Source organism: Salvelinus alpinus, chromosome 1, assembly GCF_045679555.1.
Source record: "Salvelinus alpinus chromosome 1, SLU_Salpinus.1, whole genome shotgun sequence".
NCBI lineage: Eukaryota > Metazoa > Chordata > Actinopteri > Salmoniformes > Salmonidae > Salvelinus > Salvelinus alpinus.
In genome coordinates this window covers 44,433,352-44,452,880 of record NC_092086.1, presented here as the reverse complement: position 1 = coordinate 44,452,880, position 19,529 = coordinate 44,433,352, and the positions used below count along the sequence as shown (strand labels likewise).

The 19,529-nt window shown below is 43.1% G+C and overlaps 2 long non-coding RNA genes across 2 annotated transcripts; one reads left to right on the top strand and one right to left on the bottom strand.

Annotated features, from left to right (window-relative positions):
• Positions 1-287: 287 nt before the first annotated feature.
• LOC139567848 (uncharacterized) lies at positions 288-860 on the bottom strand. Its single transcript, XR_011673470.1, has 2 exons — positions 779-860; positions 288-489 (listed from the first exon to the last, which is right to left on the bottom strand). It is a non-coding gene; the product is annotated as an uncharacterized lncRNA (long non-coding RNA).
• Positions 861-13,807: 12,947 nt separating this feature from the next.
• Positions 13,808-17,699, top strand: LOC139567845 (uncharacterized). Its single transcript, XR_011673469.1, has 4 exons — positions 13,808-13,909; positions 16,931-16,987; positions 17,404-17,573; positions 17,664-17,699. It is a non-coding gene; the product is annotated as an uncharacterized lncRNA (long non-coding RNA).
• The last annotated feature ends 1,830 nt before the right edge of the window (positions 17,700-19,529 follow it).

Here is a 19,529-nt window from a genome sequence, read left to right as displayed (position 1 = left end):
TTATTCTAAGCGATCCAGATCTAAAAAAGAATGATGAAGTACTATTGTTAAACCAGCCATAGCCAATAAGCTAGGAGTGGGATGAGTGTGATACTGTGAGAATTATCAGTGCGTCTCGGGAGTCTTAGAGGTGGGTAGGTGGGGATTCTCTATTAGACATTTGGAATATGGGCTTGCCACACTGAAGGTGTGGTCCCTATAAGAAGCAATATTTAGTCTTTATCAGTATTCCACAATCAATGACCATAAAAAGTCTACCACTATAAAGTACTAATAACAAGTACTAATCTTAAAATAAATGCAGTAATGTTTATTAAAATCAGGCACTTATCTAGTGCTTCTTCCCTAAAGCTCCTCTGAAGGGGCTGGTGATGGCTCGAGAGAGGGCCCGAAACACCCTAACCACGAAGGGGCATTTACGGGACTGGGAATCCTGTGCAGTAGGTGCAGGTATCAGGTCCTCCATGGGCGGGGAAGCGGAAGGAACCTCTGAAACCAAAAGTGTGCAATGCTGTCATCAAGGCAAAGGGTGGCTACTTTAAAGAATCTCAAATATACATATAGTCTGATTTCTTTAACACTTTTTTGGTTACAACATGATTCTATATGTGTTATTCTACTATGTAGAAAATAGTACAAACTGGAGAAAAACCCTTGAATGAGTAGGTGTGTCCAAACTTTTGACTGGTACTGTATCTTTGTTCACTCTTGCCAAGATCGTAACAAACTGGTCATATGGTGATTAATTAAAATGACATAATCAATGCTTATTACTCACTCAGTGACATATCACTGAAACGTTTTGTTGGCAGCGCTTCCAGTTCAGGGTGCTTCTTGGCTTGTCCTTTTCTCTTGAACACCTGTTGACAAAATATATCCTGACATAAGAGCCCTCACAATCTCATAAACCCACTGGCTGTGGGATAATTAAATCCCAGCCCTAACTTAGAGGCAATTCCAAAACACAAAGCTCCCTACCTTGATCCTGATCTTCGGGATCTTAGGCATTTTGAAAAGGAAACGCCACTTCTTGCTATTCTTTTCACCTCCAGCAGAGCGAGGCATCACCTCAGCGTTGCCATCAGCTGGGTTAAGGCTCCTGGTGGGGAATTCATCTGGTAGGACTAACCTGGAAACTAATTCTAGGAGACGTAGAGACGATACATTAGGCACAGTTGAAGTCAGTAAACTTCATAAGAAAGAAACAATCTATTGAGCACGTTACAAAAGATTCCTCTACAGAGTTAAAATGGCAATTTAACTTACCATCCTCTGACTTCACTGTGGGCTTGGACACATCAGTCAGGGTGTCCATCACTGTGTTGGTCATTATCTTAGTGACCTGATCCATCGTCTGCCTTACTCCGGTGGAAAAGAGCGACACATCTAAACACTGCCCCAGGAGAGTCCTAACAGAATTTTCGGCAAAGCTGTAGGCGAGCTCAGAGGCATCATTCCTTGACAGCTTTTTCAGGGCTGGCTTTGGCAATGCCGGTTCAGAGAAGCTCCTGTGGCCAGCCATGGATTGACGTTGCCGGCTTATTGTGATCTCCTGAATGAGACCATGGACCTTTGTGATGAGGTCGTCTGACACACCTTGAATGGTTTCAATGGAGACGAGCCTCTCAAGGTTTTCCTCTGCTGAAGTCTTCTTTGATTCGTCCGTCACCAGCGTTTCCATTATAGTTTGCAATATAATGTTGGTGTCAGACATGGATGTTGGTATCTGGCATGATGGTTGACACACAAGCTTTGCAGGGGAAGAATCATGGTTCCTCTCACGAGTTGACAAGTATTTTGTCAAGGATTGCTTAGACAGTGATTCTGGCACATCTATTGTGATCAAGCTGTGGGATGCTGTCCCCTTTATCTCATCTGCAGTCAACTGGTCAAGGCTCTCAAGAAGAGAGTCCAACATGTCAGTTGTCTTCTGTCCAACAGATGAATTATCCGAGGCAACCACTCTGCACTTGATCACATTTAGGATCTGGCTGAGGGTGTTCTTAGCAGATTTGGTGAAACTCTGCTTAGTGACTGGCACTGTTGAGTCTTGGAGAGCCAAAAGTGGTTGGCAACTTTCACTCAAGAGAGAAAAATCTCCTTTCAAACTGTGATCACTCAACACTGACATGCTCTTGGTGGGTGTCAATGTGAAGGTGTCAAAGTCTTGATTTTCTGTTGACGGGCCACCCTGAGACGCAAGGGATTTAGACCTTTCAACATTGGCTAAACTGTCTTTTGTCAACATCTTCTCACTCCTGACAGATTGAGGTCGCTCCAGGACATGAGCAGTGTCAGAGGCCTCAAAGTATCCATGTTTCTCCACAGGCATGGAATCCACCAAGACCTTCAGCCTATCCCTCACTCGGTAGTAGATGTTGTGAGCCACATCCAGGAACTCGTCAAAAACTATTTTAGGTGTGAGGTGGGACTCTGTATCCATGGTCTCTCTCTCTAGTTCTTCCACAATAATGTTCACAATGTCCGAGGCTGCTGCAAACAGATGTTGTGAATAGGTAGCAGGCATATTCAGTAGCTCCAAATGGTTGGCCTTGCGAGGAATGAAAACAATTGCAGCTCCAGAGATGGCCTCACTCACGATCTGGTTAGCCTTTGTGTGGAACTCTACACTTAGAATACTCCGGATGGAAATATTAGAGGTTCTGCTGCTGCTGACTGCACTTTGTGGCTGTGTGAGCGAGGAAATCTCACCTGAAATGGGGAGGTCCTCCAACTTTGAGATGAGAGCATCCAACTTCTGACTGAACTCCAAGAATACATTTAATGTCCTCCCTCCAACGGAAGAAGAACAGTCTTCCTTAGAAGCCTCAACCTTCAGAACTGAGGCCACCTTTTTGATGACCTCTTTAGTGCATGTGTGGAGGGTTAGCTGGTTGTCTGAGATATTACTCAGAGACCTGAAGGACATACCAGAGCTGTTAATACTGGTCTTTTGCACAGGAGATACCTCCAAACAGGCCTCAGTTAGGAGTGGTCCAGTTGCAGAGAGCTTGGTATTCAGAGGGACATCTTTTTCCTCAGTGAGATGATGTAAACTGAACCACTTATTTAGTTTGTTCCGCACATTGGTGTACAGGTTTTGTGAACTTGAATGTACTTCCACCCAGAACTTTTTGCGACCAGATTTTGTGGCTGCTGAGACCTTATTTGCCTCAAATGCCTCATGCAAGTCTCCTAATACGCCATCAAAAAGATCAACCGATGCCGCTGCAATACTTTCAGGGGAAATATGGGCAGATAAGATTTCCTCTAATCTATTAGTGTCGGTCGAAGGGGTTTCGTTCAGATTGGCAAACGTCACATCTTCCTCCTTAAGGCCCTGAATGATGTGAGAAACATCTATGTCCTCAAGACTCTGTGACAGAGAAAATACCAGGTCTCTGGCAGCAAGGTTACCCTGGGAGTCGGCCTCTGTGGCTGGGTTGAGACTCAGCTCAATCTCAAGCTCATTTTGAATTGCTTGGCAGGCAGTTGCCACAGCAAACGCTGAGTGAGAGCACAAGAACTTCAAGTCAGAGTCTGAGATGGGCAGAGATGGTGAGTCGTGAGTCATGGACATGGCCTCTAGACTGCTCTCAGAAACAAAGGGCTGGAGTTTTATGGAGACTTGTCTGACCATCTCCCCAGCAACACCGCTGATGTCTATTGATGAGCTGGCGCTGGTGCTCTGTGGCCTTAAATGTGTTTGGCTGTCCAAAAGTCCAAGATTATAAAGAACATCCCCAAACACAACATCCACAACATCAGTCGACAATGCTGTAATTCTGTTGCTAGACATAAACTTAGCTGGATGCACGTCGTCTGAGGTGAGAGTCCAATCACAAAGGGATTCTTTGGACGGGCACATGGACAGGCTCTGGATTGTTGGAGTTGCTGATATGCAGCTTTCATTTGTAGACTCGCCATAGAGTTGTGACATTTTAATTTGAACGGCTTTCACGATCTTGCCCTTGGAGATATTCAACAAGTGGTCACTGATTGACTGCCTGGAGGACTGTCTACTTGCAGATCTTTGAACTACCATGCTTTGAATTTCAGCAGAAACTGCAGTAAGGAAGTAACTCAAAGGGGTGGTCCGTTCCTGCTCAGATCTTCCATTGTCTTTAGTCCTGAGGATACTATTAATGATGGTGACTATTACCTGTCCAGCCAGAGGACCCAATATGGCTTCAAGCTCCCCCTCTAATTCAAGCGGAGACTTTTTGGACTGGCGACTGCTGGACTTGCTTCCGTGCGCAATATGCACCATGGCGTGGGCATACATTGATGCAATTGCCATGCTCAGCATCTCTTGAGCAAACTGAATGCTTGCTGAGTTGCTGCCATGACCTTCAGTTCCCTGATTACAACCCACATGTAGCATTAGCTGAGCTAGCCTGGAGTTGATGACTTTCATCACCATCTCCACAATTTCCATTACCAACCTGGTGTCTGCGGAGACGATGATGGGCATGAGCTTCCTCTGCCTACTCTGGCTGGACGGCAGTACAATCTCACTCAGCGACCTACATGCTCCACTGTGGACCATTTCATTGAAAACACAGCTCTGAGACAGGCCAAAAACAGACCTGAGTGGTTCTGAGCAGGGTCTGTCCTTCACCTCTCTATTGTCCCCCTCAGGTGTAGAGAGATATGTGAACTCTCCAGGGATCAAGTCTTCATCGTCCTCTTCACTCAGCAAAGAGGTCATGGACCTAGAGAATGCACACAACAGAGACATAGCAACAAAAATGTCCATAGCGTTTTGGACTCAACCTCATTATTATTAATACTCAAAGGAAGTAAACCAATAAACATTTTAGAGCGCTTGTATCCATCTAAGCAGTATCTCTCACTAAGTAGGGCTGGTTATTGGTACACATGGTGGGGGGTATGGGAGTAATGTGTGAGGGTAGAACTTCTTGGAGGGAAGTGGATAGTGGTGCTTACCTGTGAGTGGAGGGGAAAGGTGTGGATGTCCGCGAGCTCCAGGAAGTTTTAGGGCTGGTGCTCCTGCTGGGGCCTTGAGTACAACTTAATCTCACAGTGCGGGAGAGAGAAGTTACTGCCTCCTCACTTCCTGATCCAGGAGAGCCTGGCAACTCAGTCAGCTCTATCTGCATGGTGAGGTCAAGGGCTGGAACCACAACTGTCGATTTGATCTTCTTCACCCATGTGACAATGTCCATGCACTTAGCAGTAAACTCATCTCTGGTTAACTGCAATGAACATATAGAGAAGTTAGACAGTGTACTGATATAATGACTTAGAGCCATGTGATGACTCACCATTTCACTAACCAAGCAGACAGGAACTGACTTTAACTCACCTTGGCACGCATATTCTCACTCAACAGATTCCAGTGGCTGAAAAGTAAATAACAGATAACTTTTCTAATGAGGAACATATCAAGGAAGCCCAGTTGAGTTGGGCATCTAAAATATTTATAATACAATCAAACAGTCAAGGGGAGAATAGGAAAGCCACAGAGCAACATACTTGTCAGTCATGTCCTGCACAAAGGTGCAGAGAACTGGGGAGCTTCTTTGCAGCCTGACAAGGCTGTTCTGGGACGTTGCAGCCTGGGGGGCTGTGGGCGTGGTGGTGAAGGTCACATCAGTATCCTGGGGACGCCAGGAATTACAGTTAGGCTGGAATTCAATCAACTCTAGTACTCTCTCCTCCCAAACACACACACACAATGCAACTAGTAGACTAGATTGAGAGATGACTACAGTCCTCACCTCCAGTTCCAGGTCTCCAGAGTTGAGTAGAGAAGTCTGGTGTGGCTCCTGTACATGGGATGGGCTGGCTGTCTCTAGATCAGCCTGCATCTCACTTTCTATTGCAGCCTCTAGTGACTGGGTTGGGTCAGCTGACTTCAGATCAGCCTCCTGCATCTCTGCCTCCGGTTCAGCCGCTATTGACTGAGTTGGGCTGGCTATTTCTTGATCAGCAAAGAATTGGCCCAGGCTTAAATTTGTACAACAAAAAATGTCATTGGTAATTTGCTGCGTGATGCTTGTTTGATCGAATAGAAGTTTCGTAATGGTTAGGTTGTTTGGAATGCACTGATATAAGCAGACACTCATGGCATTTCAGCAACTTTGAAAAAAATCTACTTTATATTGGAGTTGTGCCTGTTGTTCACACATGCATCTGCCCTCTCCTTGGCTAGAATGGTCGTACCTGATCTCACCCCCTCTATTGGTCTATTACTTAAATGTTTTGGTCAATGACAGCCTATAGGCTACCTTTTAACCCACATAAATGAATACAATTGGATGTTATCCTGCTGTAAAATCTGTACAATTATTATTCTTCTCATTTACAATAACCACAGTATTGAAAATAAAGTAACATACCTCAGACACTTTACTCTCCATGTCTTTTCCTTGTAAAATAAGAGAATGTGCATCCAATGATTAACACTAGGTTGTCCAGTCAACAACGAAGATAAGACTGACCAACCAGTTGTTCTGTTCAGTTTTAAACCTCATCAATTATGACGTAACAATGTTATGAGTATTTTACGCACTGGAAAAATGCACCCCCGATTCAACGCTTTGTTTATGGCCTACACATTGAAAGTACTGAATTTTAATGAAAGTTCTGGGGGTGGTAGGCCCATGTTTTGGGCTTTTGACGCAAATGTTGAGTGCGATGCAAAGCAACATAAAACGTGATACACTAAGTTACATACCATAACGTCGCAGTTGAGCTGGAACTATCCTCCTATAAGATCATGAGAGTTTTTGAATAAGGTCGCAGTACACCAGTATCTATCTGTACGTTAGAGGTATCGTCGTCATCTCTAACGCACAGGTACTGGGGCAGGTCGCAGGTATAGTTACATCCCTGCTCTTATTACTCCTGTAATTCAACCAGATATAAGGAGAACAGGACAATAAACTAATACCTATTACAATACCTATTACTGACAATCTATATTCACCCTAAAATCGATAGTCATACCCAATCATTAACATCGGTTCAATAAACTCTGCCCAGCCTATATAGAGGACTTCAATAAATAAGGGTGGTACATAAAAAACTAACTAAAGGACATATTGCCCTCTTGTGGTTAGTAAAGGTAATGACGTGATCCCAGTCTTCAAAAGTTTCTGACACTAAACTCTCGCGAGGCTCGGCCCAGAAGTACCGCACAATAGACTAATAGTCTGCTTTTATGGTTTAATGGATCTTTGAGGTTATTGACCTTTGGCCGAGTTTTTAATCAATAACAGACAGTGGATAGTAAATCAAAAAATGTGTTCGAATACTGGACTTTGTTTCAAAGCATTGTTCCAAAATAATTTAGCAAATTCAAAAAGTATGTGGACACATAGTAAATCAAAAAATGTATTCGAATACTTGACTTTGTTTCAAAGCATTGTTCCAAAATAATTTAGCAAATAAAAAAGTATGTGGACACACCTTGAAATTAGTGGATTCGGCTATTTAAGGCACACGCGTTGGTGACAGGTGTCTAAGCACACAACCATGCAATCTCCATAGACAAACATTGGCTGTAGAATGGCCTTACTGAAGAGCTCAGTGACTTTCATTGTGGCACCGTCATAGGATGCCACCTTTCCAACAAGTTAGTTTGTCAAATTTCTGCCATGCTAGAGCTGCCCCAGTCAACTGTAAGTGCTGTTATTGTAAAGTGGAAACGTCTAGGAGCAACAATGGCTCAGCCGCGAAGTGGTAGGCCACACAAGCTCACAGAACGGGACCCCCGAGTGCGAAGCACGTAGAGCGTAAAAATTGTCTCTCCTTGGTTGCAACAATAACTACTGAGTTCCAAACCGCCTCTGGAATCAATGTCATCACAAAAACAGTTTTTTTCGGGCGCTTCATGAAATGGGTTTCATGGCCGAGCAACCGCATACAAGCCTAAGATCACAATGTGCAATGCCAAGCGTCGGCTGGAGTGGTGTAAAGCTCGCCGCCATTGGCGTAATGAATCATGCTTCACCATCTGGCAGTCCGACGGGCGAGTCAGGATTTGGCATATGCTAGGAGAATGCTACCTGCCTGAATGCATAGTGCCAACTGTAAAGTTTGGTGGAAGAGGAATAATGGTCTGGAACTGTTTTCATGGTTTGGTCTAGGCCCATTAGTTCCTGTGAAGGGAAATCTTAACGCTACAGCTTACAATGACATTCTAGACGATTCTGTGCTTCCAACTTTGTGGCAACAGTTTAGGGAATACCCTTTCCTGTTTCAGTATGACAATGCCCCTGTGCACAAAGTGAGGTCCATACAGAAATGGTTTGTCGCGATCGGTGAGGAAGAACTTGACTGGCCTGCACAGAGCCATGACCTTAACCCCATCGAACACCTTTGGGATGAATTGGAACGCTGACTGCAAGCCAGGCCTAATCGCCCAACATCAGTGCCCGACCTCACTAATGCTCTTGTGGCTGAATGGAAGCAAGTCCACACAGCAATGTTCCAACATCTAGTGGAAAGCCTTCCCAGAAGAGTGGAGGCTGTTATAGCAGCAAAGGGGGGACCAACTCCATATTATTGCCCATGATTTTGGAATGAGACGAGCAGGTGTCCACATACTTTTGGTCATGTAGTGTACATTAGGCCTACATGTCATAAAGTATATGGCATACTGAAGGAGGCATACTTTCAGTGCCAGTTCTGTTTTGAAACCTTGTACGCCTACGCATGATGTCCATTTTGCAATCAACTACTTTGATAATCATGGAGAAACATTCAAGAAATTCCCAAAACGTTAAGAGTCTGATCATTTGTACTATGACACATTTGTTGTTAATTATTGCCTCCTTTGATAAGAATTTGTGTTGTTAATTTCAGCAGACAGTTCAGAAGTCTCACTCTCTTTGTAGAGAAGTATGTTGTGAAGAAGAAACATAACATTCTAGAATGGTTGAGGAGGAATGACATCAACTGTGAACCGGTATGTGGATCAAATTGTCAGATAGCCCTGGATTTCTCCTCCTCTCATGGCAGCAAAATGAACTGCATGAAATGTATTCAACTTAACAGTGTGAAACTGAATTAAAGGTAGACAGTCACATGAGTAAGAGGTTTCCAAGTGTAAAGAACACAACCTTCATGATTGTTTGGAGTTCTTTGTTTATTATCTTTTCATATTGAAACAATCAGGATGTGCCACACATAGCACTGCTAGGTTCAGCAGGTGGACAAAGGGCTGCAGTGGCCATGCTCGGGTGTCTTCATCAGATGTGCATGGATGACCTGCTGGACTGCCTCCTGTATGTGCATGTGGTGTCTGAGTCCACCTGGTAAGCACAGACAGATACCGTGTATTATTGTACAGTAAATATATAGATTAGAACACAAGTAGAGAGCAAGTAGGTTCATGGAAAGAAATCTTAAATATGTATTTAGCAGTAAGGAAAATGCATTGATTTTGATAGCACGTTATAACCCAAGATTCTCATTGCACTTACACACACACACACACACACACACACACAGGAACATGTCTTCCCTGTTCAAAGAAGCTGCCTGTGGTCCAGACAAAATGATTGAGACCATAAAGGGACCCAGTGTAGGCTTTGGAGAGATCCAGGGTTGGTTAACCGACAGAGTGGAGGTGGAGGGCTTTCTCTCTCACAGACGTCTAGGGTGTCTTCACAGCAGCCGGGGTCATGAAAGAGGTCAGCACCACAGACAAGCAGTAAAATCACATTACAAAAACATAAAAATACACCTTATGGAACAGCGGGGACTGTGAAGAGACACACACATGCACAGACACACTCATACACACACACACACATGATAACGTACGCACTATATACACACACATGTACACATGGATTTTGGTTTGTAGATATGTGTGGTAATAGAGTAGTGGCCTGAGGGCACACACTTAATGGGTGTGAAATGTAATGGCATGTTTTTTACATTTTGCTGGACCCCAGGAAGAGTACCTGCTGCCTTGGCAAGAACTAATGGAGATCCATAATAAATACAAATGCATTTGAAACTTTCCAAGATAGCATAGCAGTCAGACGTTCTTTGTCCTCGTCCTTTGTCCTCGTCTTGTCGTGTCCCGTATATATATATATATTTACACCTTTCTTCGCATATCTTTTATATATTTTATTTTCCTAAAACTCAACTTCAAAACACTCTCCTGCAACCCGCCTCACCAATTTAAAAAAAAAAGTATTATTTACCTCAAATCTGAAATCCACAATAGAAGCTAGCCAGAAGCTAACCAGAAGCTAGCCAGAAGCTAAACAGAAGCTAACCAGAAGCTAGCAGGTTTACTGGCTAACCTTAGTATTCAGCTAACCACGGTTTGTGGTTATCAGCTATTCCTTTAGCTCGAAAATCTGTTGCCAGTTTTGTACAACGCGACTCAGACCAGAACATACCGGACCTATTTTTCTCTCCATATCCCCGGATTTCAAATGCAAGCTCTGGACATTTACACCTGGATTTCGCAGCTAGCTAGCTGCTATCCGTGTGACTATTGGCTTACGTCGATCCCGGAGCAAACATCAATTATTCCGGAGCTAGCCAGCTGAAGAGTTCCATCAGCCACTCCTGGACTACAATCACCTATCCGGACCCGTTTTACTGCCAATGCGGAGCCCCAACGGGCCTTCACGACTGGACTACCGATGTTATCTGCCCGAGGGAGTTATCCAACTGGCCCCTCCGTCGCGATGTTACCTGAACGCCCATCTACGGCCCGCTAATCGTTAGCTGTCTTATCGGCTGCTATCTGAATAAGTCTATCGGACAGTTTGTTTTCTTGGGTCACTATAACTATATATATTTTGCCAATTGGATTGAACCCCTCTACCACACGGAACCCCACTAATCTACCGACGGAAACACACAAGGTGGCTAAAAACAGACCTCCATCCTATGCTAGCTTGCTACCGATGGCCCGGCTAGCTGTCTGAATCGCCGTGACCCCAACCAACATCTACTCACTGGACCCTTATGATCACTCGACTAAGCATGCCTCTCCTTAATGTCAATATGCCTTGTCCATTGCTGTTCTGGTTAGTGTTTATTGGCTTTATTTCACTGTAGAGCCTCTATATACCTTATCCAACCTTTCAGTTCCACCACCCACACATGCGATGACATCACCTGGTTTCAATGATGTTTCTAGAGACAATATCTCTCTCATCATCACTCAATACCTAGGTTTACCTCCACTGTATTCCCATCCTACCATACTTTGTCTTTACATTATACCTTGAAGCTATTTTATCGCCCCCAGAAACCTCCTTTTACTCTCTGTTCCAGACGTTCTAGACGACCAATTCTCATAGCTTTTAGCCGTACCCTTATCCTACTCCTCCTCTGTTCCTCTGGTGATGTAGAGGTGAATCCAGGCCCTGTAGTGCCTAGCTCCACAACTATTCCCCATGCGCTCTCTTTTGATGACTTCTGTAACCGTAATAGCCTTGGTTTCATGCATGTTAACATTAGAAGCCTCCTCCCTAAGTTTGTTTTATTCACTGCTTTAGCACACTCTGCCAACCCGGATGTTCTAGCCGTGTCTGAATCCTGGCTTAGGAAGACCACCAAAAATTCTGAAATTTTCATCCCTAACTACAACATTTTCAGACAAGATAGAACGGCCAAACGGGGCGGTGTTGCAATCTACTGCAAAGATAGCCTGCAGAGTTCTGTCCTACTATCCAGGTCTGTACCCAAACAATTTGAACTTCTACTTTTAAAAATCCACCTCTCTAAAAACAAGTCTCTCACCGTTGCCGCCTGCTATAGACCACCCTCTGCCCCCAGCTGTGCTCTGGACACCATATGTGAACTGATTGCCCCCCATCTATCTTCAGAGCTCGTGCTGCTAGGCGACCTAAACTGGAACATGCTTAACACCCCAGCCATCCTACAATCTAAGCTTGATGCCCTCAATCTCACACAAATTATCAATGAACCTACCAGGTACCACTCCAAAGCCGTAAACACGGGCACCCTCATAGATATCATCCTAACAAACTTGCCCTCTAAATACACCTCTGCTGTTTTCAACCAAGATCTCAGCGATCACTGCCTCATTGCCTGCATCCGTAATGGGTCAGCGGTCAAACGACCTCCACTCATCACTGTCAAACGCTCCCTGAAACACTTCAGTGAGCAGGCCTTTCTAATCGACCTGGCCGGGGTATCCTGGAAGGATATTGATCTCATCCCGTCAGTAGAGGATGCCTGGTTATTTTTTTTTAAATGCCTTCCTCACCATCTTAAATAAGCATGCCCCATTCAAGAAATTTAAAACCAGGAACAGATATAGCCCTTGGTTCTCTCCAGACCTGACTGCCCTTAACCAACACAAAAACATCCTATGGCGTTCTGCATTAGCATCGAACAGCCCCCGTGATGTGCAACTTTTCAGGGAAGCTAGAAACCAATATACACAGGCAGTTAGAAAAGCCAAGGCTAGCTTTTTCAAGCAGAAATTTGCTTCCTGCAACACAAACTCAAAGTTTTGGGACACAGTAAGGTCCATGGAGAATAAGAACACCTCCTCCCAGCTGCCCACTGCACTGAAGATAGGAAACACTGTCACCACCGATAAATCCACTATAATTGACAATTTCAATAAGCATTTTTCTACAGCTGGCCATGCTTTCCACCTGGCTACCCCTACCCCGGTCAACAGCACTGCACCCCCCACAGCTACTCGCCCAAGCCTTCCCCATTTCTCCTTCTCCCAAATCCAGTCAGCTGATGTTCTGAAAGAGCTGCAAAATCTGGACCCCTACAAATCAGCCGGGCTAGATAATCTGGACCCTTTCTTTCAAAAATGATCTGCTGAAATTGTTGCCACCCCTATTACTAGCCTGTTCAACCTCTCTTTCGTGTCGTCTGAGATTCCCAAAGATTGGAAAGCAGCTGCGGTCATCCCCCTCTTCAAAGGGGGGGACACTCTCGACCCAAACTGCTCCCGACCTAAATCTATCCTACCCTGCCTTTCTAAGGTCTTCGAAAGCCAAGTCAACAAGCAGATTACCGACCATTTCGAATCCCACCATACCTTCTCCGCTATGCAATCTGGTTTCAGAGCTGGTCATGGGTGCACCTCAGCCACGCTCAAGGTCCTAAACGATATTTTAACCGCCATCGATAAGAAACAATACTGTGCAGCCGTATTCATTGACCTGGCCAAGGCTTTCGACTCTGTCAATCACCACATCCTCATCGGCAGACTCAACAGCCTTGGTTTCTCAAATGATTTCCTCGCCTGGTTCACCAACTACTTCTCTGATAGAGTTCAGTGTGTCAAATCGGAGGGTCTGTTGTCCGGGCCTCTGGCAGTCTCTATGGGAGTGCCACAGGGTTCAATTCTTGGACCGACTCTCTTCTCTGTATACATCAATGATGTCGCTCTTGCTGCTGGTGAGTCTCTGATCCACCTCTACGCAGACGACATCATTCTGTATACTTCTGGCCCTTCTTTGGACACTGTGTTAACAACCCTCCAGGCGAGCTTCAATGCCATACAACTCTCCTTCCGTGGCCTCCAATTGCTCTTAAATACAAGTAAAGCTAAATGCATGCTCTTCAACCGATCGCTGCCTGCACCTGCCCGCCTGTCCAACATCACTACTCTGGACTAGAGGTCGACCGATTAATCGGAATGGCCGATTTCAAGTTTTCATAACAATCGGAAATCTGTATTTTTGGGCGCCAATTTGCCGATTTTTATACCTTTATTTAACTAGGCAAGTCAGTTAAGAACACATTCTTATTTTCAATGACGGCCTAGGAACGGTGGGTTAACTGCCTTGTTCAGGGGCAGAACGACAGATTTTCACATTGTCAGCTCGGGGGATCCAATCTTGCAACCTTACAGTTAACTAGTCCAACGCAATAACGACCTGCCTCTCTCTCGTTGCAGTAAACCAAGGTAAATTGTTAGCTAGCATTAAATTTATCTTAGAAAAAACAATCAATCATAACCACTAGTTAACTACACATGGTTGATGATATTACTAGATATTATCTAGCGTGTCCTGCGTTGCATATAATCTGACTGAGCATACAATATGAGTATATAATCTGATTGCGCAGAAGCAGGCGCGTAAACATTCATTCAAACAACACTTTCGTGCGTTTTGCCAGCAGCTCTTCGTTGTGCGTCAAGCATTGCGCTGTTTATGACTTCAAGCCTATCAACTCCCGAGATGAGGCTGGTGTAACCGAAGTGAAATGGCTAGCTAGCTAGCGCACGCTAATAGCGTTTCAAACATCACTCGCTCTGAGCCTTCTAGTAGTTGCTCCCCTTGCTCTGCATGGGTAACGCTGCTTCGATGGTGGCTGTTGTCGTTGTGTTGCTGGTTCGAGCCCAGGGAGGAGCGAGGAGAGGGACGGAAGCTACACTGTTACACTTGCAATACTAAAGTGCCTATAAGAACATCCAATAGTCAAAGGTTAATGAAATACAAATGGTATAGAGGGAAATAGTCCTATAATTCCTATAATAACCACAACCTAAAACTTCTTACCTGGGAATATTGAAGACTCATGTTAAAAGGAAGCACCAGCTTTCATATGTTCTCATGTTCTGAGCAAGGAACTGAAACGTTAGCTTTCTTACATAGCACATATTGCACTTTTACTTTCTTCTCCAACACTTTGTTTTTGCATTATTTAAACCAAATTGAACATGTTTCATTATTTACTTGAGGCTAAATTGATTTTATTGATGTATTATATTAAGTTAAAATAAGTGTTTATTCAGTATTGTTGTAATTGTCATTATTACAAATAAATAAATAAAAATCGTCCGATTAATCGGTATCGGCTTTTTTGGTCCTCCAATAATCGGTATCGGTATCGGCGTTGAAAAATCATAATCGGTCGACCTCTACTCTGGACGGCTCTGACTTAGAATATGTGGACAACTACATATACCTAGGTGTCTGGTTAGACTGTAAACTCTCCTTCCAGACTCACATCGAACATCTCCAATCCAAAGTTAAATCTAGAATTGGCTTCCTATTCCGCAACAAAGCATCCTTCACTCATGCTGCCAAACATACCCTTGTAAAAGTGACCATCCTACCAATCCTTGACTCTGGCGATGTCATTTACAAAATAGCCTCCAATACCCTACTCAATAAATTGGATGCAGTCTATCACAGTGCCATCCGTTTTGTCACCAAAGCCCCATATACTACCCACCACTGCGACCTGTACACTCTCGTTGGCTGGCCCTCGCTTCATACTCGTCGCCAAACCCACTGGCTCCAGGTCATCTACAAGACCCTGCTAGGTAAAGTCCCCCCTTATCTCAGCTCGCTGGTCACCATAGCAGCACCCACCTGTAGCACGCGCTCCAGCAGGTATATCTCTGGTCACCCCCAAAACCAATTCTTCCTTTGGCCGCCTCTCCTTCCAGTTCTCTGCTGCCAATGACTGGAACGAACTACAAAAATCTCTGAAACTGGAAACACTTATCTCCCTCACTAGCTTTAAACACCAGCTGTCAGAGCAGCTCACAGATTACTGCACCTGTACATAGCCCATCTATAATTTAGCCCAAACAACTACCTCTTTCCCTACTGTATTTCTTTCTTTCTTTCTTTGGCTCCTTTGCACCCCATTATTTCTATCTACTTTGCACATTCTTCCACTGCAAATCAACCATTCCAGTGTTTTACTTGCTATATTGTATTTACTTTGCCACCATGGCCTTTTTTTGCCTTCACCTCCCTTATCTCACCTCACTTGCTCACATTGTATATAGACTTATTTTTCTACTGTATTATTTACTGTATGTTTGTTTTACTCCATGTGTAACTCTGTGTTGTTGTATGTGTCGAACTGCTTTGCTTTATCTTGGCCAGGTCGCAATTGTAAATGAGAACGTGTTCTCAACTTGCCTACCTGGTTAAATAAAGGTGAAATAAAAAATAAAAAATCTAGTTTTTTAATCTAATCTAAACTAGTTTTAATGACTCCAACCTAAGTGTATGTAAACTTCCGACTTCAACTGAATCTGTCAATGGGGCTAGTGTTTATCTTGCATAGTAAAATGTAAAAATGTTAAATAACATGTTGTAAATGTTTACATTATATACATATAGACAAGTGGTGAGCACCAATATCGATACATTTTTTATTTAAAAAGAAAATTGATATTTTTTAATGTAACCTTTATTTAACTAGGCAAGTCAGTTAAGAACAAATTCTTATTTACAATGACGATATCCCACGATATCAATATAAGCAAAGAATATCATGATATCAGTTGATCCTTTCTGTTAACCTACACTATTATGCAACAAAAAACAACAACACATGACTGTTCTGCATCCACAAATTCCTCCCACAGAACTTCTAAATAGGGCTCTACCTGTACAGAGCACATGCCCCTTCAAAAAAACAACATCTATACAGTTTTTGTCCTTGTTGTTCTGAACCCACATCTCGCAAGTCGTCGTTAAAATCGTGTTAAATATGTCATTTAATTAGCCCTTACGATGTGGCCATCTATTGCTTCTATGTGACTAAATAATCAGTCAGGTTTGTTCAACGAGTCTGTGACCGCGGTTGCAGATTTTTTGGTTTGAGCACCTGCTCCCCAAATGGTCTGTGCACCGTAGGTTTACGCTCCTAGAACATTCACTCCTGGCCCAGGTGGCAATTAGCGAGCAGTTCTCTGCCCAGAGACATTTGCAATCTTTTTTTGTAAACCGATATCAAAATCGTATCGAAAAATCTAACTGATCGATAGATTTTCCATATTGGTGCCCATCTCTAATAGATGGTACATAGATACAGTATGTTGCACTTTTACATGTTATAGTTAGTGTTGGCCCTGTTATAAATACTATGTAACAGATACATGAACACCTGTGATTAATTGAATCAGTTTGAGCCACACAAACTGTATGTTCTTCAATGGTGATGTCACTAATTACAGATATCTTGGGATGTGCTTTGGCAGATGAAAAGGAGATCACAACCGACTGGATTAAAGGTATTACTCTGTTACTCTGTGAGAGTAGCATTACTATAGCAATATTCCATCTGTCTACTTTGCGGACAAACCAAATTAAACCAAGACACATTTTACACTGGAGCCAGAGAGCTTGAAAATGAACTGGTGAAGTGTTTGGAGATGTGATGTTCAGCGCAGTGGAAATATTTGAGGCAAATCTAACCTTAATTCTCAATTAGAAATCTCCTTTGACGTATTATACTATATTTCTATCCAAATGTGACACCCGCGGCCTAGATGGTTCGGCCACATTCAAGTCTGCGTCCGAAATGGCACAGTATTCCCCTATGTAGTGCACTACTTCTGAACAGAGCCCCTGGTCTCGGTCTAAAGTAAAGCACTATAGGGAGTAGGGTGCCATTTGGGACGCACACTAACACCTTCTTTACCCACAGATTGTGATGCACTCCGGGACTATTAAAAAAAGATGGCAAATCCTTTCCCTAAAATAGGCGACAGTGTGACAAAGGAAATAGACCATCCAAAGGACTGCAACGTGTTTGAGGGCAACCGAGTGACCCCACCATCATATACATGCCCCTCTTCGATATCCATAATTGTAAAGGTATTTCATCTCATTCTATGCTTTCCTTCTCTTTGTGTATCCTTGGTTGCTTGATGTGTCTGATCCTGATGTTTCTTATCATGTCTCTAGGTGAGGAGGAAATAAAGAAGGAGATGGTTGAGTACACCACATTCGTACTGTCTTACATTGTAGGGAAGATGTATCACCTTCTAGAAAAGGCATCTGCAAACATGAGAAACAATAAGGGGAAAATCCTCAGGGAGATTGAGAAGGCTATCAAGCGCAGGCAAGAAAATAAGTGAATTTCATATGTAACAATGAAATGGCTATTGAATTACTAGCCTGCAGTTAGAATCTTAGTATTGACATTAGTGGCAACATGAGCAACATGAGTTCTCATCGGAACCCATAGTTGCCAGTGGCCCCAAACTCCAGTCTGTCATACCGCATAGGCCTACCCCTTAGTCCAACACCTGATCCAGGAGAAAGCTGACTACCAATTATAGGTTCCCAACAATAATTGTTTTCTCAACTCAATTATATCCAAGCCCTATACGTGTTGCAGTGGGACTATGTACAGTATAGTCTACAATGGGTGGAATACCTCCATGTTTGTATATCGGCTAACATTTTTCCTGAAGATGTACTAGTTAAGTACAACCACCAGATGTCTCTAAGTGTTCACATTATCCATTAATTTCCATTGAACTTGTATTTTCTAGTTATGTGGGAAATTATGAAATGTATCTACATTTTTCCCAATATTATGGGCTAGGCAGGGGTTAAGTTATATTGTTGTATTGTGTAGGCCTGTCATGGTTTGTGGGTATCATAAGCACAGATTTAATAACACAAATTTATACTTGTAGCCTTATGAATATGGCCATTGGGCAATACATTACAAACTGCCAAAACGTAGGGTACATGCCCTTCCTGTTAAGATGCATTACTACATGAATTGATAAAAGTAAAGAATACAGATTCAGAGTAGCTTATCTATTGACTGATGATCATCATTCTTTTTTCACACCTTGCTGGCATGTCACTGTCTCATGGCAACAAGGTCTCAGAGCATTTCGTATTATTCTATACAAAAACCAAGACACTACATTTAGTATGATATGTTTCCTTTCGTATGGTATGTATTAATTTGTGGATGTCCATCATCCATTTTGTATGATATGTTACAAATTACAATTTGTATGATATGTTACGAATTGCAATTCATACAATATGTTACGAATAGCAATTTATACAATATGATATTATGAAGTAGCAAAACGTATGATATGTTACGAATTCCAATTTGTTGTGGCTAACGTTAGCTAGCTCTAAGGGTTCGGGTAAAGGTTAGGGTAAAGGGAAGGATTAGCAAAAAAAGGTTAAGGTTAGGGGAAGGGTTAGCTAACATGCTAAGTAGTTGCAATTGCGTGTAGTCATGGTTGCCAAGGGAAGCCAGGCTTCCCAAAATATTTGACCAATAAAAAATAACAATTATAAAATGTCTATTTTGTCTCTGTGTTTTCATAATCTCACGGGAGAAATCATCCGAGCCCATGTATCTGATTCTGTCTGGAACAAATGAGTATGACATGTTGCCGCCATAGCATTTGATTTATTGATGCCAGCAAGCATTTGTTCTCTCTTGATAAAAAAAAATAATAATAATTAGCCAATCAGCATTGAGCTGAGCGAAACTGTGGGTTATCCTGGCATAGCAAAATACCCCCCATGGGAGGCCCGTTTGGATTTGGCTTCACACCAATCAAGTCACATCCTCAGCAAAACATCATTGTCAGAAAAACATGTCTGTTTTTGGTCTGCTTGTGTTGATGTCCTGCAGTAGCTATCTTGCTAAATCGGCCCTTTCCTAAGCCGTGAATGGAGATGGGGATTTGGACTTGTGGTTTTGACTTAATTCTCTGTACAGGCCAATGTTTATGACAGCAATCAAAACATTTCTAACAATTTTTTTGATTTTATTTAACCTTTATT